At 40.1% G+C, this 21028-nt stretch overlaps 1 long non-coding RNA gene across 1 annotated transcript; it reads right to left on the bottom strand.

Moving 5' to 3' along the window:
- Window positions 1-1093: 1093 nt before the first annotated feature.
- On the bottom strand, window positions 1094-2481 carry LOC131551613 (uncharacterized). The gene is made up of 2 exons (XR_009273805.1): window positions 1929-2481; window positions 1094-1386 (listed from the first exon to the last, which is right to left on the bottom strand). It is a non-coding gene; the product is annotated as an uncharacterized LOC131551613 (long non-coding RNA).
- Window positions 2482-21028: the final 18547 nt, after the last annotated feature.

Raw genomic sequence — 21028 nt, 5'->3', positions numbered from 1 at the left:
CTGGTGAGTCATCTCCATCGAGGTAAAAAAAAAAGAATCACTGAAGATATTCAACTGAGCGATGTTGCGCACAGACACTATCTATGGGGGGAGAATAATTTGATTATTTAGCAACATTAATGCATGCTTTAGCCCAATGGATTCATTATAATTTGCCAAGCACTCTTTTGTATTACCCAGTGGTGGACAGTAATGAAGTATTTTTAAGTACACTATCAGTCAACATTTTTGAACAGTATAAGATTTTTAATGTTTTTTAAAGAGGTTTCTTCTGCTCACCAAGCCTGCATTTACAGTGGTGGCCAAAATTATTAGAACATATTTAAGAGGTTTCAGTTGTTTTTGTTGAATTGGCCATTACAATACCCATAAAACTAACTATTGCCAGAACTACCTGTGATGGAAGGAATCTGCTGAAACATTGAAAATGATGGACTGGCCCCCTCAAAGTCCGGAGCTCAGCCCCATCGAGCAAATTTGGGGCGAGTTGGAAAATAAACTGGACAGATCTATTGTCCATTCAAAGGAAAGCCTCTGGCTTGAGTTGAAGAAGGAATTGGATAACATTAGTGTTGATGATCTCAGGAAATATATTGATACTATGCCGGAGAGATGTGCTGCTGTAATTTCTGCAAAAGGTGGACATACCAAATATTAAAGTTAAAAATGGATAAAAACAGTACAGCTCACTTCATCTGATATTTGTTGTGCTCAGAGTATGTTTAATGAACATTAGGAAATGAAATCATGTTTTGGAGGCAAAAAAAAAAGGTCGGTATTTTCAGATCTGTCAGGTGTTCTATACAATTTTGGCCACCACTGTACACTGTTAGACATTTCAAAGGGTTTTTATAGCAGCACTGTTGCCAGTAAGTTACTGTAATTAAGATTTACAGTAGCAAACTGTATTTAATTTACAGTTGCAAACTGTATGTTTTACAGTAAATTACTGTAAAAAAACTTTAAATTCATCAGTATACTACTGTAATTCATTCATTTTAATATAGATTTTATTAGATTTTATTATTTTTATATAGAATTCATTTTATTATTACTCTACATAGGTACCACTGGCATTCAATTAAAACAGACACAAAATCAAATTATTTATTTAAAACATTGCAAGTATAACACTTAAAATACAGTCTTCCAATGCTGGAACAGTGCATCTTCACCATTTCTCCTGTCTTAGGACGTTTTGCAGTGCAATATGTTATATCCTCTGGATTTATCCTCACAAAGAATCTTTAGGCAACAGAAACATAATGGGGAAAAAAGACAAGCAGCCAAAGAATACATAGCCATCTGCAAAACCCAAGTGCTGCTCCAAAACATGGCCACCACCTTTGCTCACCATCCACTTTGTTAGTGACAGAATTGTCTTCTCTGAAAAACATTAGAAATGGCACACTTTTAAATATTTTATATTACAAAGAAACAGGGAGTCACATATTGAATTAAATGGGAAATTTTGAAGTAGAAAGAAATTGGAATAGCATTTTACTGTGTGATTTGGTTTTGATAGGGGTTTTTTTTCTTCGGTTTTTGTTGTTTCTTGCTGTTTGGGATCGGATTTGGCTTCATAAATGCTCAGATGATCAATGCATGTGTGTGTGAGATAAAAGCTACAAAACGTAAAAGACGTGAAAGATTCACAGCAGTCCATATGACTCATGTGATGTGTTTAAAGCATATGAGTTGAACTTAAGAACTAAATCATTCAGATTTGTGAGTGAATCATTTAGGTGGATTTTGTCAAGTGAAAAATCTGATTCAAAAGATTAATTGATTGATTATAAGATCCCCATATGATTGTTAAGCGCTTTGGGTGTACAGCGATACACAATGAAAGCGCTATATAAATGCCTCATTCATTCATTCATTCATTCATATACACAAACCTCTCAAAACCATAGTTGTTCTCTTACCATGAATTCAGGGTGGCTGGCATGCTCATGTCTTTCTTGATGCTTCATTGCAGTTGCCTTTAAAACACAAATACAAAAAATGCAGTAAATCTTAAATTCATTAAATTTCATTATCCATTAAAAACTATAACAAACTAATTCTAAAACTAGAAAGGCAGTTTGCCATAAAACTTGTTTAACTTAGCTAGCATACGATTTTATTTTCTCAAAAGGCTGCTGGCCAACATTAACTAGCCTACTAACACCTGAACAAAATTTCACATTAGTTAACAATGTTAATATAAGATAATGTTAAGATAAGCGTTGCTCGTTAAAATAATTTTAATTCGGTAACTTAATTCAATAAGCTGACAAAAGTCCTTTGAAACAACAGCGCAGTTTACCATAGTAAAGTTTGTTACCGCCATGTTGATGGGTAAATGTTACTAGGTTAAACTGGTGTGCAAAAATCTGACACAAACACACAGACAAAGCGCTGCCCCGCTGCTTCTGTGTCTTCCTCAGACGAGAGTGGCGTGGCGCAACTAGATAAAAGACAATATAGAACCCATTATATGTACTATCTACAGTGGATGCGGACAGTAAAGTGATGTCCCGGTATATTTCTGACGTACAGATGTACTCCAAGCGCTTGCTCTGTTTCTGACATGAAGAACAAATGATTTTCCAATCATTACAAGCGATGTAACACATCCAGTGTAGTCAGTCCCAAGCTGTTGCGGTGGCAAATCGTGTCAATCGAAATGTAAGAAATGAGGAAAATAAACAACCTCAATAGAATGGCGCCAAAGAGGCCGTTACAGCAAATACAGTGGTATACAGCAATTTTAAAAAATACAGTAAGTCTCTGTATCTGGTCTGACATCACAGACAATTCCCATGATGCAAAGGGTATTACAGTTATTTACTGTAAAGGGAATTTGCAGTATTATACTGGGCGATATACAGTAATTAACTGTAGAAATTACATAAACAGTGCATTTGATCCAAAGTACAGCAAAAACAGTAAAAACTTTTTGAATATAGTCTATTTTAAAATGTAAATTATTCTTGTGATTTCAAAGCTGAATTTTAGCATTATTAGTCCAGTCACATGATCCTTCAGAAATCATTCTAATATTCTGATTTGCTGCTCAAAAAGATTTATTATTATTTTATTATTGTTTTATCATCAATTTTGATAAATTAAAAGTATGTAATAAAAGTATTAATTTGTATAATTACAAGTGAGGTGGTATGGTGGTATGGAAGCCCAGGTTTCTTTGACAGTGACCTTCAGCTCATCTGCATTGTTGGGTCTGGTGTCTCTCATCTTCCTCTTGACAATACCTCATAGATTTTCTATGGGGTTCAGGTCAGGCGTGTTTGCTGGCCAATCAAGCACAGTATGAGCAAACAATGCAGATGAGCTGAAGGCCACTGTCAAAGAAACCTGGGCTTCCATACCACATCAGCAGTGCCATAAACTGATCACCTCCATGCCACACCGAATTGAGGCAGTAATTAAAGCAAAAGGAGCCCCTACCAAGTATTGAGTACATATACAGCTTTTGGTTTTGGCAGTGTGGGCAGGTGCCAAGTCCTGCTGGAAAATGAAATCAGCATCTCCATAAAGCTTGTCAGCAGAAGGAAGCATGAAGTGCGCTAAAATTTCCTGGTAGATGGCTGTGTTGACTGTGGACTTCACAAAACACAGTGGACCAACACCAGCAGATGACATGGCAGCCCAAATCATCACTGACTGTGGAAACTTCACACTGGACTTAAAGCAACATGGATTCTGTGCCTCTCCACTCTTCCTCCAGACTCTGGGACCTTGATTTCCAAATGAAATGCAAAATTTACTTTCATCTGAAAAGAGGACTTTGGACCACTGAGGAACAGTCCAGTTCTTTTTCTCCACAGCCCAGGTAAGACGCTTCTGTCGTTGTCTCTGGTTCAGAGGTGGCTTGGTAGCCCTTTTCCTGAAGATGTCTGAGCGCGGTGACTCTTGATGACTCCAGCTTCAATCCACTCCTTGTGAAGCTCTCCCAAGTGTTTGAATCAGCTTTGCTGGACTGTATTCTCAAGCTTGCGGTCATCCCTGTTGCTTGTGCACCTTTTCCTACCCAAATTCTTCCTTCCAGTCAACTTTGCATTTAATATGCTTTGATACAGCACTCTGTAAACAGCCACACTTCTCAGTAATGACCTTCTGTGACTTACCCTCTTTGTGGAGGGTGTCAATGTTTGTCTTCTGGATCACTGCCAAGTCAGCAGTCTTCCCATTATTGTGGTTTCAAAGAACAAGAGATACCCAGAATGTATACTGTATGGATGGACATTTATTCAAACTCAAATGTAAATATTCTAATATTTTGAGATACTGATTTTTGACTTTCATGAGCTGTGAGCTCTAATCATCAAAATTAAAAAAAAAAAAACTTTTGAAATGTTTTACTTTACATGTAATGAATCTAAAATATATGAAAGTTTCACTTTTTGAAATGTTACAAGAAAAAAAATGAACTTTTTCATGACATTCTAATTTATTGAGATGCACCTGTATATCAGAGAATCCTGAAAAAACTTTACTCAACTGTTTTAAATACTGATAATAATAATAAAATGCTTCTTGAACAGCAAATTAGCATATTAGAATGATTTCTGAAGGATCATGTGACACTGAAGACTGGAGTAATGATGCTGAAAATTTAGCTTTGACCACAGGAATAAATTACATTTTAAAATATAGTCAAATAGAAAGCAGTTATTTTAAATAGTACAAATATTTCACAAACTTACTGCTTTTGCTGTTATTTTGGAACAAATAAATGCAGGCTTGGTGTGCAGAAGAAAATTCTTTAAAAAACGTTAAAAATCTTACTGTTCAAAAACTTTTGACTGGTAGTGTATCTTTGTCAGAGTATTTTTATTTTGGAAACTTTTTACTCCAGTTTACTCCAGTTTTTAAAGTTTTACTCCACTATCTTCAAAAATATAATACTGCATAATATTGTTATTTTGAGCTACAGAAATCGTCACCTCCTCTGAGATTCAAGAGATGCCCTCTTCGTAAACAAGCTGATTATTTCTAGTGAAGCTGTGGAATCGGTTCACAAATCACACTAAATTATTCATGTGCGAAACTGACCAATCCGATTGCAGCTGTTATTGAGTCAACAACACTGATTCAAAATTGTCAAGAAGCAGGATATTGTAGGCACATATTTACACAATTGTTTTTTCTTGTTTTTAAAATACTATATAGGCCTACTGCATGTATTTCACTTGTTTGCACACTTGAATTATCACTAAGGCAAACTTTTTTTTTTTTTTACATTTTAAAAATTATATTTAATACATGTAAAAAATGTACTTTCACAAGCTCTATTATTTTCTACATGGTACAGAGTGTTTTCATATTTTAGACATGCAATTCTGCAATTCTACTAATAGTAAACTTACTTTTTCCAGTGATAAAGGTACTTTATAAAGCATAAACCAGTACAGCCAAACTACATAATAACAAACATAATATGCATAATACAGTGATGATATAATTCAGCATGTGTGCAGTCCACCAGTCCAAACTAAATAATAAAGTAATAAAACCAGCGGTGCCTGCGGGAGCAATGCAACAAACAAAGCCATAGTAGGACTTCAAACGGCAAGAGTGAACATGACAGTAAGCAACCACCCCACAAAAACTTCCATCCAACATGTACACACTTCATAAGCAGAGGCGGAAGGGAGCTCAAGGAAGACTGGTGCAATGCAGCAGGAACAACTAACAACCAGTGAAATATGTGTGAGAAGGACAAAATCACAACAAAACATAAATACTTTATACATAACTGTACATAACATAACAAACTTCATGCATCCACACCAATAGGTGTCAGTATGAAGTTAAAGAGCTCTAGGAGAAATAACTAACAAAAACTTGCTCCGTATGGTAAAAGATGTAAAACACAATTTTACGTTTCTTACTAAATATGACTAGATGAGAAACATGAACGCTGTGAGTTCAGTGCATGATAAATAGACAAGGATCCTATTTTTATTATACACAATATTTATATGCAATTGACAATTATCCCAGAGTACAGTTGAACTGTTTAATGAACATGTAATTATTTATGGTGGTACTGTTTCAGATCACATAAGTAATGTAAACATTCTGCCGAATGGATGACACTCTATTCTTTGGACTGACAATGTTGAAACTCACCATGTCAAATTCAGTTTAACGAACAGCTTGAAGGTGTTTTGGAAGCATAAAAATTGCTGCAATGTCCTGGTGGTCCTCATAAGTAGGTCGGAGACTGTGACTCCAATAGGAAGGTATGCCCATAAAAGAAGAGAAATGAAAGAGCTCACGACTTACGGCATCAGTGTCTCTCTGTGCAACAAAGATAATTATATACGCTGTGCATAAGTCAGATGCCAAAATATGATTTAGAACTATAAGTGTGCATGAGAAGACACTGGGTGACACCCTCCTCTCTTGCTTTGTGGGTGATATTCCCTCCATCTCACATTTTCTACAAAAGATTTCAAAGCTTCAGGATTTGCTGCAGTATAAGTCTCTGTTCTGAATTCAGATATGCAAGTTTTCTTCTTGGACTCGATGAGACTTTTCTTCTTGTTTGGGTGGCACAGCAAAGTGCCCCAAGACAATTGTAAACAACCTAATCCCTCAGTTCTGGGCATTTCTCTAGCTTCTCATATTCCTACTTCCACTTCCTTTTCTTCTGACAATTCCTACCGTACATTTGGACTGCAATACATATCACCTACTGGGATTTTTTGCTCTTTATCTGCAGTCACATAGAGTGGTCTGTCTGAGAATTTAGTAATTTTTTTGTAGTTTAAGATGGACTGACGTATGGATAGATAGGTAGATAGTGTAACGGGGCAAACGAGACGTGAGACGTGCGGATCCATGTGCAAAGCTTTATTTAACAGACGTGGTCAGAAACACAGGCAGGGTCAAAACATCAGCAAACAGGTATAACACAGGGCACACGTGGGTCTTTGATCGGCGAACAATATCCAGAGGGCTATAGAAGAGGGGTAGTCCAATAACAAGAGCAATATTCCAAACGAGGTATAACCAGAGTCCGAACGGCGAGACAAGGGTCATTCCAAGATACACGGGCAGGAAACAGGAAACGAGGCTATAAACAAAATAAACTAAACATAGACTTAGAAAACACGGAAAGGCTCCGTAATGTAGCTACCACTAGGAGAGCGATAAACGCTAGACAATACTGGAACTAAACAAACACAGAAAGGCTCGGTAAAGCAGCTATCACTAGGAGAGTGATAAATGCAGAATGATACTCTGAGCTAAACATGAACACGGAATGGCTCGGTAAGGTAGCTAACACTTGGAGAGTGCTAAACGCTAGAACAATACTCAGCAATCTGTGAAAGGAAGTCCATGGCTTAAGTAAAGCGTGTGATGGGAATCAGCTGTGTGATCAGTGCAATCAGCTGTATGTGTGTAGTCAGTGCAATGGATGATGGGAATTGTAGTCTGAAAGCGATGAGCAACAGTTAGCTAGAGTTTGCAAGAGTCAATGTAGTGAGCGAGTGATCTCTGGTGGTGAGTGAACGGAAGTTCATAGACCGGATTCGTGACAGATAGATAGATAGATAGATAGATAGATAGATCTGACTTGGGGAAAAGCTTCTCGTCTTGGGAGTTTCCACCTCAGCTCATATGTTAGTACACAGAGTTCTACAGATTTAGTTGTCCTGTTGTGCTGTTCCTGCCTGCATCTTATGTTGTAGGTTGCCTCAGGGGTTTCTTTGTAGTCAGCACCTCAGGTCTTTTTTGATGTTGTAAACCCTCGTCTCTAGTGATCTGGTGCTGAGTGTTTGTTCTTGTCCTGTCATGATTAGTTCTTCTGTGTTTCCCTCAGTCCTGCAATATCTAAACATCGCTAGGATTTCAGAAAACACACATGATAGACTTCTGTTATCTGTTTGTGGTACATCACATGAAGGGGCAATTCTCTCTAAATAATGGGCAGTAATTATTGTTGTACAGATAAGATACAGAGATACATTCTATAAAATGAATTGAACATACTGTAAAAACAAACACTTATAATTTGAAAATCTGCTGTTGCATTATACTGGGTCATTCATTGCTAAGCTACCTGATAGCTGGTATTGCAGCAGATAACTGATATTATAGCAGAGATTCCAGTTATCGCTTAACTGAATATTCCATATAAATTGTTACAAGGTTTTTGACAAAAGCCAGAAAAGAGCTGCAAGACCACATGCATTAAAAATTCATGGGGTTACCCAAGGATTGAAAATATAAAGAGAATCAACACAAGACTTTGGAGAGAATATTATTTATGGCAGTTTCACAGTTCACTGAAGAGGGCTGATATCTCCAATTGGGCAGGGACATTCACACTGAAACAACCCCAAGATTTTTTTTAAAGCACACATAAAAAGGAAAAGATTCTATCAAGTTTCACAAATAAAGTGTTGGATCTACTTTTACCCTGTTTACTAAAGCTTTCAATTGTGGCTGATGACCTACATGTAAGTGTTTAGCCATTTTCAAAAATATCTCTTCTAGAACAGCCACTCTTAAGTGTACATGTGTACATGCCACACTAAAAATGATACCCACTGATTTAATTTGGAATTTAATCAAAGCAGTTTTTTTCTGAATAAATTCCAATTAGGGTGACGATATCAAACTTTGATTGCAAATGTAAACTAAACACACACAAAATAGAATAGAATACTCTGAGGCAAAGATATTAATGAACTAAATATTCTAATCCAATGAAAAATTTAGATGACCTTTTTAATCAGTTGAGAATGAATCGGACTATCTGGCACTAGTGATAGGTGCATTCAAAACACTGTTTCACAAAGCTTTGAAGCTATTTAGAATCATTTGAATCGAATCAGTGGTTTGGAGCGCATATCAGTATACACAAATCATGTGTTATTAAGCAATAAAAGATACATGTTCTGATGACATTAACTAATATTATTTGATTACGTTTTGATGGTTAAAGCCTGGCTAACACTACAGGATTTTTAGCCCGATTTAGTCAAGTCAAGTTCAAGTCAAGTCAAGTTGAGCTTTATTGTCATTCCGCTACATGCGGGGGCATACAGTGGAACGAAATGTCGTGCCTCACAGGACCACGGTGCTACATAAATACAGGCATACAACAATGGAGTAAGACAATATAAACCTATACACAACTATCCTACTGATAGATTTTGACTATAAATATAAATATACTATCTATAAAAAAGTACCTATACAAACTAAAAAATACAAACTATACAAACTATACGAATGCTTCAGATAAGTACTGTACATGTGCAAGGAGAAGCATTGAGTTCAAGCAGCTGGCTGGGGAACAGTGCAGGATGATTTGTAGTGCATGAGCATGTAAACATACATATATTACGGAGTTCTTTTTGTGGGATTTGTGTACACACAGCAGTGTGTGTGAAAAGTGACTAGTGCGCATAGAGGAGGAGAGTGTGCTACTACAGGTGGTTTGTACAGGCCCACTCACCTGTGTGTAGCACACTTGAATTGCACGTTACATGTTACAGGAGGTAGGGGTTTGTATGGGGGTTCAGAGAGGGCGGGTGATTTGAGTTCAGGGCTCTCACAGCCTGGGGAAAAAGCTGTTGAGCAGTCTGGCAGAGCGGGCTCTGATGCTCTGGTACCGTCTTCGTGATGGTAGGAGCTGGAAGAGACTGTGGGAGGGTGTGTGGAGTCCTTCACGATACTATTGGCTTTGCTGGAGCATCGTGTGAGGAAAATATCCAGGATGGAGGGAGAGGGGCACCGATGATCCTTGCAGCGGTGTTCACTGTCCGTTGTAGGGTCTTGCGGTCTGCTGCAGTACAGTTCCGTACCAGACAGTGATGCAGCTGGTCAGCACACTCTCAATGGTGCCCCTGTAGAAAGTGGTGAGGATGGGTGGAGGAGACTTGCTCTTTTCAGCCGGCGGAGGAAGTGTAGGCGCTGTTGTGCCTTCTTGGAGAGTGACATGGTGTTGGTGGACCAGGTGAGATCCTCTGTGATGTGCACCCCAGGAATTTAGTGCTGCTGACTCTCTCCACAGTCGAGCTGTCGATGGTCAGTGGGGGTGATCACGGAGTTTCTCCTGAAGTCCATCACAACCTCCTTTGTCTTACTCACATTGAGGGACAGGTTGTTAGTGCCACACCATTCAGCCAGCTGTGCCACTTCCTCTCTGTAGTGCGTTTCATCGTTGTTGCTGATGAGGCCTACCACTGTTGTGTCATCAGCGAACTTGATGATGTGGTTGGAGCTGGACTTGGCAGTGCAGTCGTGGGTCAGCAGCGTGAAGAGCAGCGGGCTGAGCACACAGCCTTGTGGGGCACCTGTGTTCAGTGTGGTAGTGCTCGAGGTGTTGTGGCCGACACGGACTGACTGAGGTCTTCGGTTAGAAAGTCCAGGATCCAATTGCAGAGGGAATTGTTAAGGCCCAGCAGGTTGAGTTTATTTATGAGCTGTTGTGGGATTATTGTGTTGAATGCTGAGCTGAAGTCAATGAACAGCATTCTAACGTAGGAGTCTTTATTTTCTAGGTGGGTAAGAGCCAGGTGGAGAGTGGAGGAAATTGCATCGTCCGTGAGCGGTTCGGACGGTATGCAAACTGGAGCGGATCGAGTGTGTTGGGGAGGCTGGATTTGATGTTGTGCATGACTAACCTCTCAAAGCACTTCATTATGATTGGAGTCAGTGCTATGGGACGGTAGTCATTTAGACAGGACACAGGTGATTTCTTTGGTACCGGTATGATTGTTGTGGATTTGAGACATGTGGGGACGACTGCCTGGCTCAGCGAGGTGTTGAAGATATCTGTTAGGACATCTGTCAGCTGTGCAGCGCAGTCTTTCAGTACACGGCCAGGTATGTTGTCGGGACCCGCAGCCTTGCGTGGGTTGATCCTAGATAGGGACTTCCTTACGTCGGCTGGAGACAGACAGAGCGCCTGGTCGTTGGGAGGTGTGGGCAGTTTTTGTGCAGGTGTGTCATTCAGCATTTCAAACCGTGAGTAAAAGTGGTTGAGTGTATCTGGGAGGGATGTGTCGTCATCACAGGCCTGTGGCGGGGGCTTGTAGTCTGTGATGGTCTGAATAGCTTGCCACAGACTCCGTGTGTCACTGCTGTCTGTGAAGTGATTGTTGATTTTTTGAGCACATGACCGTTTTGCATTTTTGATGCTGCGGGACAGATTGGCTCTTGCTGTTTTGAGGGCTGCTTTATCTCCTGATCTGAATGCTTCATCTCTGGTCTTTAGCAGCCCACGAACCTCTGCTGTCATCCATGGCTTCTGGTTGGCGCGTGTGGTGATGGTCTTGGTGACTGTCACATCATCAGTGCACTTTTGGATGTAAGCAGTCACAGTTTCAGTGTACTCCTGCAGGTCTGTGTGGTTGTTGTAGGTGGCCGCCTCTTTAAACATGTTCCAGTCTGTGTCCTGGAAGCAGTCCTGCAGTGCTGAGGTGGCATTGTCTGGCCATACCTTGATCTGTTTGTGAACCGGTTTGGCCAGTTTCAGAAGTGGTCTGTATGCTGGGATTAGCATAACAGAGATGTGGTCTGAGTACCCGAGGTGGGGGCGGGGTTCAGCTTTGTATGCGCCTTAACTGTTGTGTAAACAAAGTCCAGTGTGTTATTTCCTTGTTGCAAAGTTCACATGTTGGTAGAACTTTGGCAAAACTGTCTTTAGGTTTGCGTGGTTGAAGTCACCGGCTATGATGAAAAAGCCGTCGGGGTTATTTGTTTGTTGTTCGCTGATGGCGCTGTACAGCTCATGACGCGTCCTTTGCGTTTGCGCGGTGGGATGTATACCGCGACAATAACAATGGCCGTGAACTCCCGCGGCAGATAGAACGGTCGACACTTCACAAACATAAACTCCACCAGCGATGAACAGTGTTTTGTCACTACCCCAGCATTGTTACACCATTCTTTGTTGACGTACACACACAAGCCACCGCGAGTCTTACCAGACAGTGATGAATCTCTGTCCGCGCGGTAGCAAGTTAGTCCGATGCAGCTGAATGGCGGAGTCTGGGATGTTGTCGTTCAGCCATGTTTCAGTGAAAACAAACACACAACAATCCCTTGTCTCATGCTGTGTAGATCGACTGAGTTGAATTAAGTCCAGTTTGTTTTCCAGAGAGCGAACGTTTGAGAGCATGAGTGTTGGAAGAGCCGGTCTTGTGGGGTTTTCCTCAGCCTAGCTCAGATACCTCCGCTTACCGCTTCCGTCCTCTCTCACACCGCTTGCGCCGCCTTGTGCGGGTAGCGACAGTAGGCGAGGCCGCGGTCTCGAGGTCCGGCTTCAGCAGTAAACAGAGGCCTCGTAGCTTCTCAGTAGCCGCCGGCGAGAGTTGGTCTTTGTATGCGTTGCCGATATCCAAAAGTCTTTGGCGAACATATTTGAGTTTAGGAGTGATTTCCTTATGAACTAGCGGTAAATTTACACTATTTGGAGACGAACAGACGACATTAAAAGACAAAAAGCACCGTCTTTGGGACCTGGAGCAGCCGCGCGTCTGATCGCGCCGCCATCTTGGTTAGCCCCGATTTCCGTAGAGCGGTTCGGACGGTATGCAAACTGGAGCGGATCGAGTGTGTTGGGGAGGCTGGATTTGATGTTGTGCATGACTAACCTCTCAAAGCACTTCATTATGATTGGAGTCAGTGCTATGGGACGGTAGTCATTTAGACAGGACACAGGTGATTTCTTTGGTACCGGTATGATTGTTGTGGATTTGAGACATGTGGGGACGACTGCCTGGCTCAGCGAGGTGTTGAAGATATCTGTTAGGACATCTGTCAGCTGTGCAGCGCAGTCTTTCAGTACACGGCCAGGTATGTTGTCGGGACCCGCAGCCTTGCGTGGGTTGATCCTAGATAGGGACTTCCTTACGTCGGCTGGAGACAGACAGAGCGCCTGGTCGTTGGGAGGTGTGGGCAGTTTTTGTGCAGGTGTGTCATTCAGCATTTCAAACCGTGAGTAAAAGTGGTTGAGTGTATCTGGGAGGGATGTGTCGTCATCACAGGCCTGTGGCGGGGGCTTGTAGTCTGTGATGGTCTGAATAGCTTGCCACAGACTCCGTGTGTCACTGCTGTCTGTGAAGTGATTGTTGATTTTTTGAGCACATGACCGTTTTGCATTTTTGATGCTGCGGGACAGATTGGCTCTTGCTGTTTTGAGGGCTGCTTTATCTCCTGATCTGAATGCTTCATCTCTGGTCTTTAGCAGCCCACGAACCTCTGCTGTCATCCATGGCTTCTGGTTGGCGCGTGTGGTGATGGTCTTGGTGACTGTCACATCATCAGTGCACTTTTGGATGTAAGCAGTCACAGTTTCAGTGTACTCCTGCAGGTCTGTGTGGTTGTTGTAGGTGGCCGCCTCTTTAAACATGTTCCAGTCTGTGTCCTGGAAGCAGTCCTGCAGTGCTGAGGTGGCATTGTCTGGCCATACCTTGATCTGTTTGTGAACCGGTTTGGCCAGTTTCAGAAGTGGTCTGTATGCTGGGATTAGCATAACAGAGATGTGGTCTGAGTACCCGAGGTGGGGGCGGGGTTCAGCTTTGTATGCGCCTTAACTGTTGTGTAAACAAAGTCCAGTGTGTTATTTCCTTGTTGCAAAGTTCACATGTTGGTAGAACTTTGGCAAAACTGTCTTTAGGTTTGCGTGGTTGAAGTCACCGGCTATGATGAAAAAGCCGTCGGGGTTATTTGTTTGTTGTTCGCTGATGGCGCTGTACAGCTCATGACGCGTCCTTTGCGTTTGCGCGGTGGGATGTATACCGCGACAATAACAATGGCCGTGAACTCCCGCGGCAGATAGAACGGTCGACACTTCACAAACATAAACTCCACCAGCGATGAACAGTGTTTTGTCACTACCCCAGCATTGTTACACCATTCTTTGTTGACGTACACACACAAGCCACCGCGAGTCTTACCAGACAGTGATGAATCTCTGTCCGCGCGGTAGCAAGTTAGTCCGATGCAGCTGAATGGCGGAGTCTGGGATGTTGTCGTTCAGCCATGTTTCAGTGAAAACAAACACACAACAATCCCTTGTCTCATGCTGTGTAGATCGACTGAGTTGAATTAAGTCCAGTTTGTTTTCCAGAGAGCGAACGTTTGAGAGCATGAGTGTTGGAAGAGCCGGTCTTGTGGGGTTTTCCTCAGCCTAGCTCAGATACCTCCGCTTACCGCTTCCGTCCTCTCTCACACCGCTTGCGCCGCCTTGTGCGGGTAGCGACAGTAGGCGAGGCCGCGGTCTCGAGGTCCGGCTTCAGCAGTAAACAGAGGCCTCGTAGCTTCTCAGTAGCCGCCGGCGAGAGTTGGTCTTTGTATGCGTTGCCGATATCCAAAAGTCTTTGGCGAACATATTTGAGTTTAGGAGTGATTTCCTTATGAACTAGCGGTAAATTTACACTATTTGGAGACGAACAGACGACATTAAAAGACAAAAAAGCACCGTCTTTGGGACCTGGAGCAGCCGCCGCGTCTGATCGCGCCGCCATCTTGGTTAGCCCCGATTTCCCCCTGAAATCTTGTCGAGCATCAGTCCTGATGTTCGGTGCGGATTATCTGGTATTGTGAGGCGTTCACTGATAGAACTTTGCACCTCCCGATCCTCTAGCACACAAATCGGGGCCGCCCCGATCATATCAAACATGTTTGATATTTAGGATTTAAATCGGGATGATGACGGCTATATGATTACATCAGCACTTTCATAACAGCCAATGCGTGACCGCAAACAGCTGCTGTAGGGCTCCATTGAATAGTGGAGACGGAGGAAACTGCTTCTTGAAGTTTTGTAGTAACAGATTGTCTGTATAATATGTATCACAACCGTTAAGGAGAAAGAGAAGCACTGGGGTGAAATCGCCTCAGTTTTGAACGTACAGGGTGAGTGAAAGCTGCTAGCATGCTAGCTAACATATGTAAACATAGCTGAAGAGCTGCTGCCTGAGATCACATGAGGCGCTCCCTCTTATCTGGCATGATAATCTTAATAATATCTTGTAGTGTGTGATGCGCCACGAATTTCAAATCTTGTAGTGTGTGCATGTTTAAGATTTGAGGGAAGATAATCTGCAGAGATTCTCCTTATGTGTGTGCTGCAACCAGATTTCATAATTGGTTAGGATTTTAAAACTCCTGTAGTGTGAGCCCGGTTTAAGCTGCAAGGGAAGCTGTGATGAAAATATTTTGAATTGTTTTGTATTTACATGGCTTTAATCAGCAGATGTCCTCAGTGTGCGAAGTTTAGAGCACTTCGAAAAAGTGAATCATTTAGCAAAGAAATTGGTTCAAATCATTATAAATTTCAGAAAGCTTCACTTTTCCTATCAATTCCCAGCCACAACCAAAATGAGAAAGCGGGCCATTTAGAATGAATCAATTTGCTAAAATGAATCTGAATCAAAATTTCTTATGCTACATCATCTATCACCAGATCACTAGAATGAATTGAACCATCCAATCCTAAAATCGAAAGAAAGGACCACTTGAAATGAAACGATTCACAATTCATGAATTGAATTTTCCAACACTTGTTACAGCAAAACCTATTTTCTGAAAGCATGACTTACTACTAAAATTACTATTAAACCACTGCACACCCCATAATAACTTTAAATACTCTCATCATTTGTATATTTGTATGCAAAACAATAAAACCGCATCTAATTAAATCTTTACAACATTAATTCAGCTCCCGGAAACACTCAGTGACCATCCTCAGAGGACACATGGCGACACTAATATGATAGAAGAGTAAACAGCAACAGAACACCAGGTGCAGAAGCAATAAGGCCAGACCTCACCAATGAATAAGGAATATAGAGAAAAGAAGGATCTTGCTTAGGCATGACTCATCACAGACTATGCTCTATCATGACATTTTCAAATTTCTTATTTTGTTGAACTAGCTTATTTGCTGATTAGTGGATAAGTACGTGTTCTGTTCTCAAAAGGTTGATTAACTACCAGCAAAGTCAGTTTGTCCTAGAAGCAGTTTTCCTTAAAAAACACCTTCAACAGAAAATAACTATTGACACTGCAATTACGTCAATAATTGGGTTCAATTTGTCTTTGAGAAATCGTCCCACTTTGGGAATGCATGCAAGTAATCCGTTAAAGCACTATTTCTCCTTCGCTGCTCTTCTGTTGAGAAACCCTGATGGATGGTTTTAGTAAGATGCACAAATCTGCCACAGTCCTGTCAGGAAAAGGAAGTGGGTGGACAAACTCATTTCCCCTGCTTCGCAAACTCAGACATGGGCAGCTTGCCCTTCACTATCCCCACCATATGCTGCATGCGACGGTGAAGACTCAGTTAGGGCCACCCTTATAAGAAAAACTCTAATTCCTCCCTAACTCATAAATCACAGAAAGAGAGAAAGGCTCACCGTCTGCGCCCTAACGATTCCAACCATTAAATGCTGCACTGTTGACTTTTACTGTCTGGAAATGGTGTGTCCATAAAAACATCACATCGGCCCAGCAGAGTCCTGCTTAGATCATTCAGCAGACACTGGGTGGTTTCCAATGATGTTGCAGTTAGGCCAAAAGATGTGACAGACTTCAGTGAGACTAATTGCTGATTATTTCCATTTAACAGCATATTTATGGGCCACTTTCATATAATTTGTGCCTTTATGTCTTATGCTGAAGACATTTATTTCTTTGCCAAATGGAGTTGGATTCAACAGAAATCTTTATATATTGAAGTAGCAGTTCAAAACCAATGCCAATCCTGTTAATTTGCCATATTGGAAGAGGCTGTGGCAAACTAAGCACATGTTTGAGACAATTTTCAGACAGACAGTGTGCAGCTTTATGAAATACCAAAGTGTACATGTGTTAGTCCAGACATCTTGACACTAGGGACTGCGCACCCAATAAAACACTTAAAGGATTAAACACCCAATAAAAACAGGACCGTAACAGGCAACACACACATACTGAATCAACACCAAACTGAGATAAACATGAAAAATGTGCAGCTGTTAACTAACTAACTTTAAGGCGAGAATATGCTACAGGACTTTTTGGCATCATACATGTAACAACTTTCTAAGTGGTTGCAGAGAAAAACTGGGCTTCGTACACTAAATGATTGAGGATCCCACAATACCAGTCTTTCGAGTCATTCCGAAAACAGCACACTCGCACAGAAACATGCACTAAGAGATGCACAAGAAGTGAAACATTTGCAACCAACTCTGTAACCAAATGTGATTAGATTAATGAGCTTTAGCTTTGAACTGGTGTGTTTCCACACAACCTCCATCTGCGTTCGATGCTGTCAGGTGAGATGACTTTCGCCTCTTTTTGCCAGCTCCTCTCATCTGCCTCTGCTTTAATCAATCACTGTATAGGAGGTCTATCAACACTTATCAAGTTGGAGGCCTGTCAAAAGCACAGCTGCATGTGTTCCCTGTCAATCCATTCACATTGTTTGTGACAAACAGATGCTCTTTTCTTGGATGTGAATCACTGATGGAAAGACTGTGTATAAACATTGGGATGAGTCATGAATGACAGCTATTATACATCATCCTGTACAAACTGTTTTTTGCAGAAATGTTGCTTGGCCTTTTCATTCTGTAATGTTAGGCAGTTACATGCATGATATGCATACCCAGGTGGAAAAGACGTAGTATTAAATGTATTAAAAATATACTTGAAATTCAAGTAGTATGTTTATAATACATTTGTATTCCCAACATGCTTATTTGAAGAGCATTAAAAATATACTGAATTGCATTTTAATATATTTCTAAAAAGTATACTTGAAGTACTTTTGTATTAAATATATGCTTAGTTGTACTTCTAAGAAATATGCTAAACACAAGCATACTTATAATGTACTTCTAAAATGTATACTAGAAATACTTTGGTAATAAATATATGCTTTAAGGAATATGCTAACGACAAGCATACTTTTAATACATTCCTAAAAAGTATAGTAGAAATACTATGTTAATAAATATATTCTTAGTTTCACTTTTAAGGAATATACTAAACTTAAGCATACTTTTAGTGACGTTTTAGTGTATTTACAGAAAACACACTTCTTACTTAAAGTATATTTTATGTCTACTTTGCGTAAGAACATAACTGATGTGATTACACTTTGAAAGAAAAACAAAATGATTACACATTTAGTGGGTTTTTAATGTACTTTATAACCATGTGTAGGCCTAAATAATGAATCCTTAATTTATTTACAATCTTCATCGGAGATGCCTTGCTTGGTCGACATCTTACAACATTAAATATAGGAGATAAGATCATTCTAGAGCAAGAACATAGAGATGAAAGCGCGTTTTATGCGAGAGTGAAGGAAATCCACCTGCGCGCATTCATATATTCACTCTCATGTTACAATAATACGTTTTTGGCTTGACAGCTGTTGTTAAAATAACGCGATAGAAGCTGCCTCAAACTCAGAAATATAAAGAAATGAAGAATATTGTGTCTGAAAGATGTGCGCGCCGTCCCCCCTCCCGCACCCTGCCAGGCGGTAATGGTACTGTCCAACCGCGAGCGCAAAACACAGAAATGGAGAATAATTAGTCATTTGTATGTTTGTTCAAAAATCATATTCAGACGCAGCATTCATCTAGTTCATTTTGATAGTGCAAATTGAACAAAGCACTGCAAAGCCTTACACGGAGAGTGGTTTCCTATTGTGCGAGAAAGTCAGAGTTGTGAGATATTAACTCGCAATTGCGAGGAAAAAAGTCAGAATTGCGAGATAAAAAGTCGCAATTGCGAGTTTATATCTCAGAATTGCGAGTTTATATCTCAGAATTGCGAGTTTATATCTCAGAATTGCGAGTTTATATCTCAGAATTGCGAGTTTATATCTCAGAATTGCGAGTTTATATCTCAGAATTGTACGGTGACGCATTGCTGCCGCACACATATTTTTTTTCCACTCAATTATGTCGTAATAACGAGATCTTATCTCGTTTTAACGACATCTTTTCTCGTAATAACGAGATGTTTTCTCGTTAAAACGACATCTTTTCTCGTAATAACGAGATGTTTTCTCGTTAAAACGACATCTTTTCTCGTTAAAACGACATCTTTTCTCGTAATAACGAGATGTTTTCTCGTTAAAACGACATCTTTTCTCGTAAAACGAGATGTTTTCTCGTTAAAACGACATCTTTTCTCGTAAAAACGACATCTTTTCTCGTAAAAACGAGATGTTTTATCGTTAAAACGACATCTTTTCTCGTAATAACGAGATGTTTTCTCGTTAAAACGACATCTTTTCTCGTTAAAACGACATCTTTTCTCGTAATAACGAGATGTTTTCTCGTTAAAACGACATCTTTTCTCGTAAAAACAAGATGTTATGTCGTTAAAACGACAATTATCTCGTTAAAACGACATCTTTTCTCGTAATAACGAGATGTTTTCTCGTTAAAACGACATCTTTTCTCGTTAAAATGACATCTTTTTTTCTCGTAATAACGACACATTATGTCATAAATATTTTCCCGTTATAATAGATGGTAGCCTACATTATGTGAGCAAGCTGATTGTCCGTGCTACTGTCCTGACACAATCTGCACGCTGCTGAAGTTATGAAATACACTGTTTTAAATGTATTTTAATGTAATGGTTTTAATTTAAGCGGCATGTTTATTAGGATTAATCTCCAATCTGTCTACAATATAGTGCTATTAACTGCACTCAGACCCATGACTCATTTAGGCTATATGATCAGATCAAAACAGCTATTTTTGAATATCCACTCTGGGCTTGGAATATTTCTTTATTTTAATGACTGAAGTTTGATTTAACAACAAATCGAAATACGAACAAAAAGAAATAAAGAAATTTTCTAATAGGCTAATAATAATAATAATAATAATTATTATTATTATTTCGTTCTGAATGAAAATAAAAATGGATGATAAATACGCCCTTCGTATGGAATTAAATATAAGCACTTTGGATATCTTGTTCATCATATTTATATTCATATAAAAGCAACATAACTGAAATTATATCATGTTTATCAGCAGCACAGCATATGAGTGAGAATAACGCGATATCTGCCTTTGATGTCGTTGTATCTGTTCCACTTTGAGTTTGTTTTTCTGCAAAGGGACCAGGACGACTGATCCGTGTAAACGAAAGAATAAATGGGGCCATGTATCGTGAGATTTTGAGTGAAAACCTCCTTCCATCAGGAAGGGCATTGAAGATGAAACGTGGCTGGGTCTTTCAGCATGACAATGATCCCAAACACACCGCCCGGGCAATGAAGGAGTGGCTTCGTAAGAAGCCTATCAAGGTACTGGAGTGGCCTAGCCAGTCTCCAGATCTCAACCCCATCGAAAATCTTTTTGTTGCCCAGCGACAGCCCCAAAACATTACTGCTCTAGAGGAGATCTGCATGGAGGAATGGGCCGAAATACCAGCAACAGTGTGTGAAAACCTTGTGAAGACTTACAGAAAACATTTGACCTCTGTCATTGCCAACAAAGGGTATATAACAAAGTATTGAGATGAAATTTCGTTATTGACCAAATACTTATTTTCCACCATAATTTGCAATAAATTCTTTAAAAATCCTACAATGTGATTTTCTGGATTTTTTTTTCTCATTTTGTCTCTTATAGTTGAGGTATACCTATGATGAAAATTACAGGCCTCTCTCATCTTTTTAAGTGGGAGAACTTGCACAATTGGTGGCTGACTAAATACTTTTTTGCCCCTATTTTGATTTAATTTGTATTTAAATCCAAATGTTTTTAAACAACTGGATAAATTTTCTTGCTCACAGACTCTCTCAGAATTGAAACTGGTTTGTTTGTCTATTTATTCAGAATCCTAAAGTTGTCAAAGATCCCCCTCCCCCCAATTTCTGCACTCTGACAACTTTTTATGCAAATGTCCTGTTCTTTCTCACCCTATTTCTGTGCCCTTTACTCAGCAGAGCATTTTACTTAATCGGTTGCTGACAAATTTTAGGTCATCCTTCAATTATGCTGCCACAATTAGACCCAAG

Source organism: Onychostoma macrolepis, chromosome 12 (genome assembly GCF_012432095.1).
Source record: "Onychostoma macrolepis isolate SWU-2019 chromosome 12, ASM1243209v1, whole genome shotgun sequence".
NCBI lineage: Eukaryota > Metazoa > Chordata > Actinopteri > Cypriniformes > Cyprinidae > Onychostoma > Onychostoma macrolepis.
This window is presented reverse-complemented; position numbering and strand designations above follow the sequence as displayed.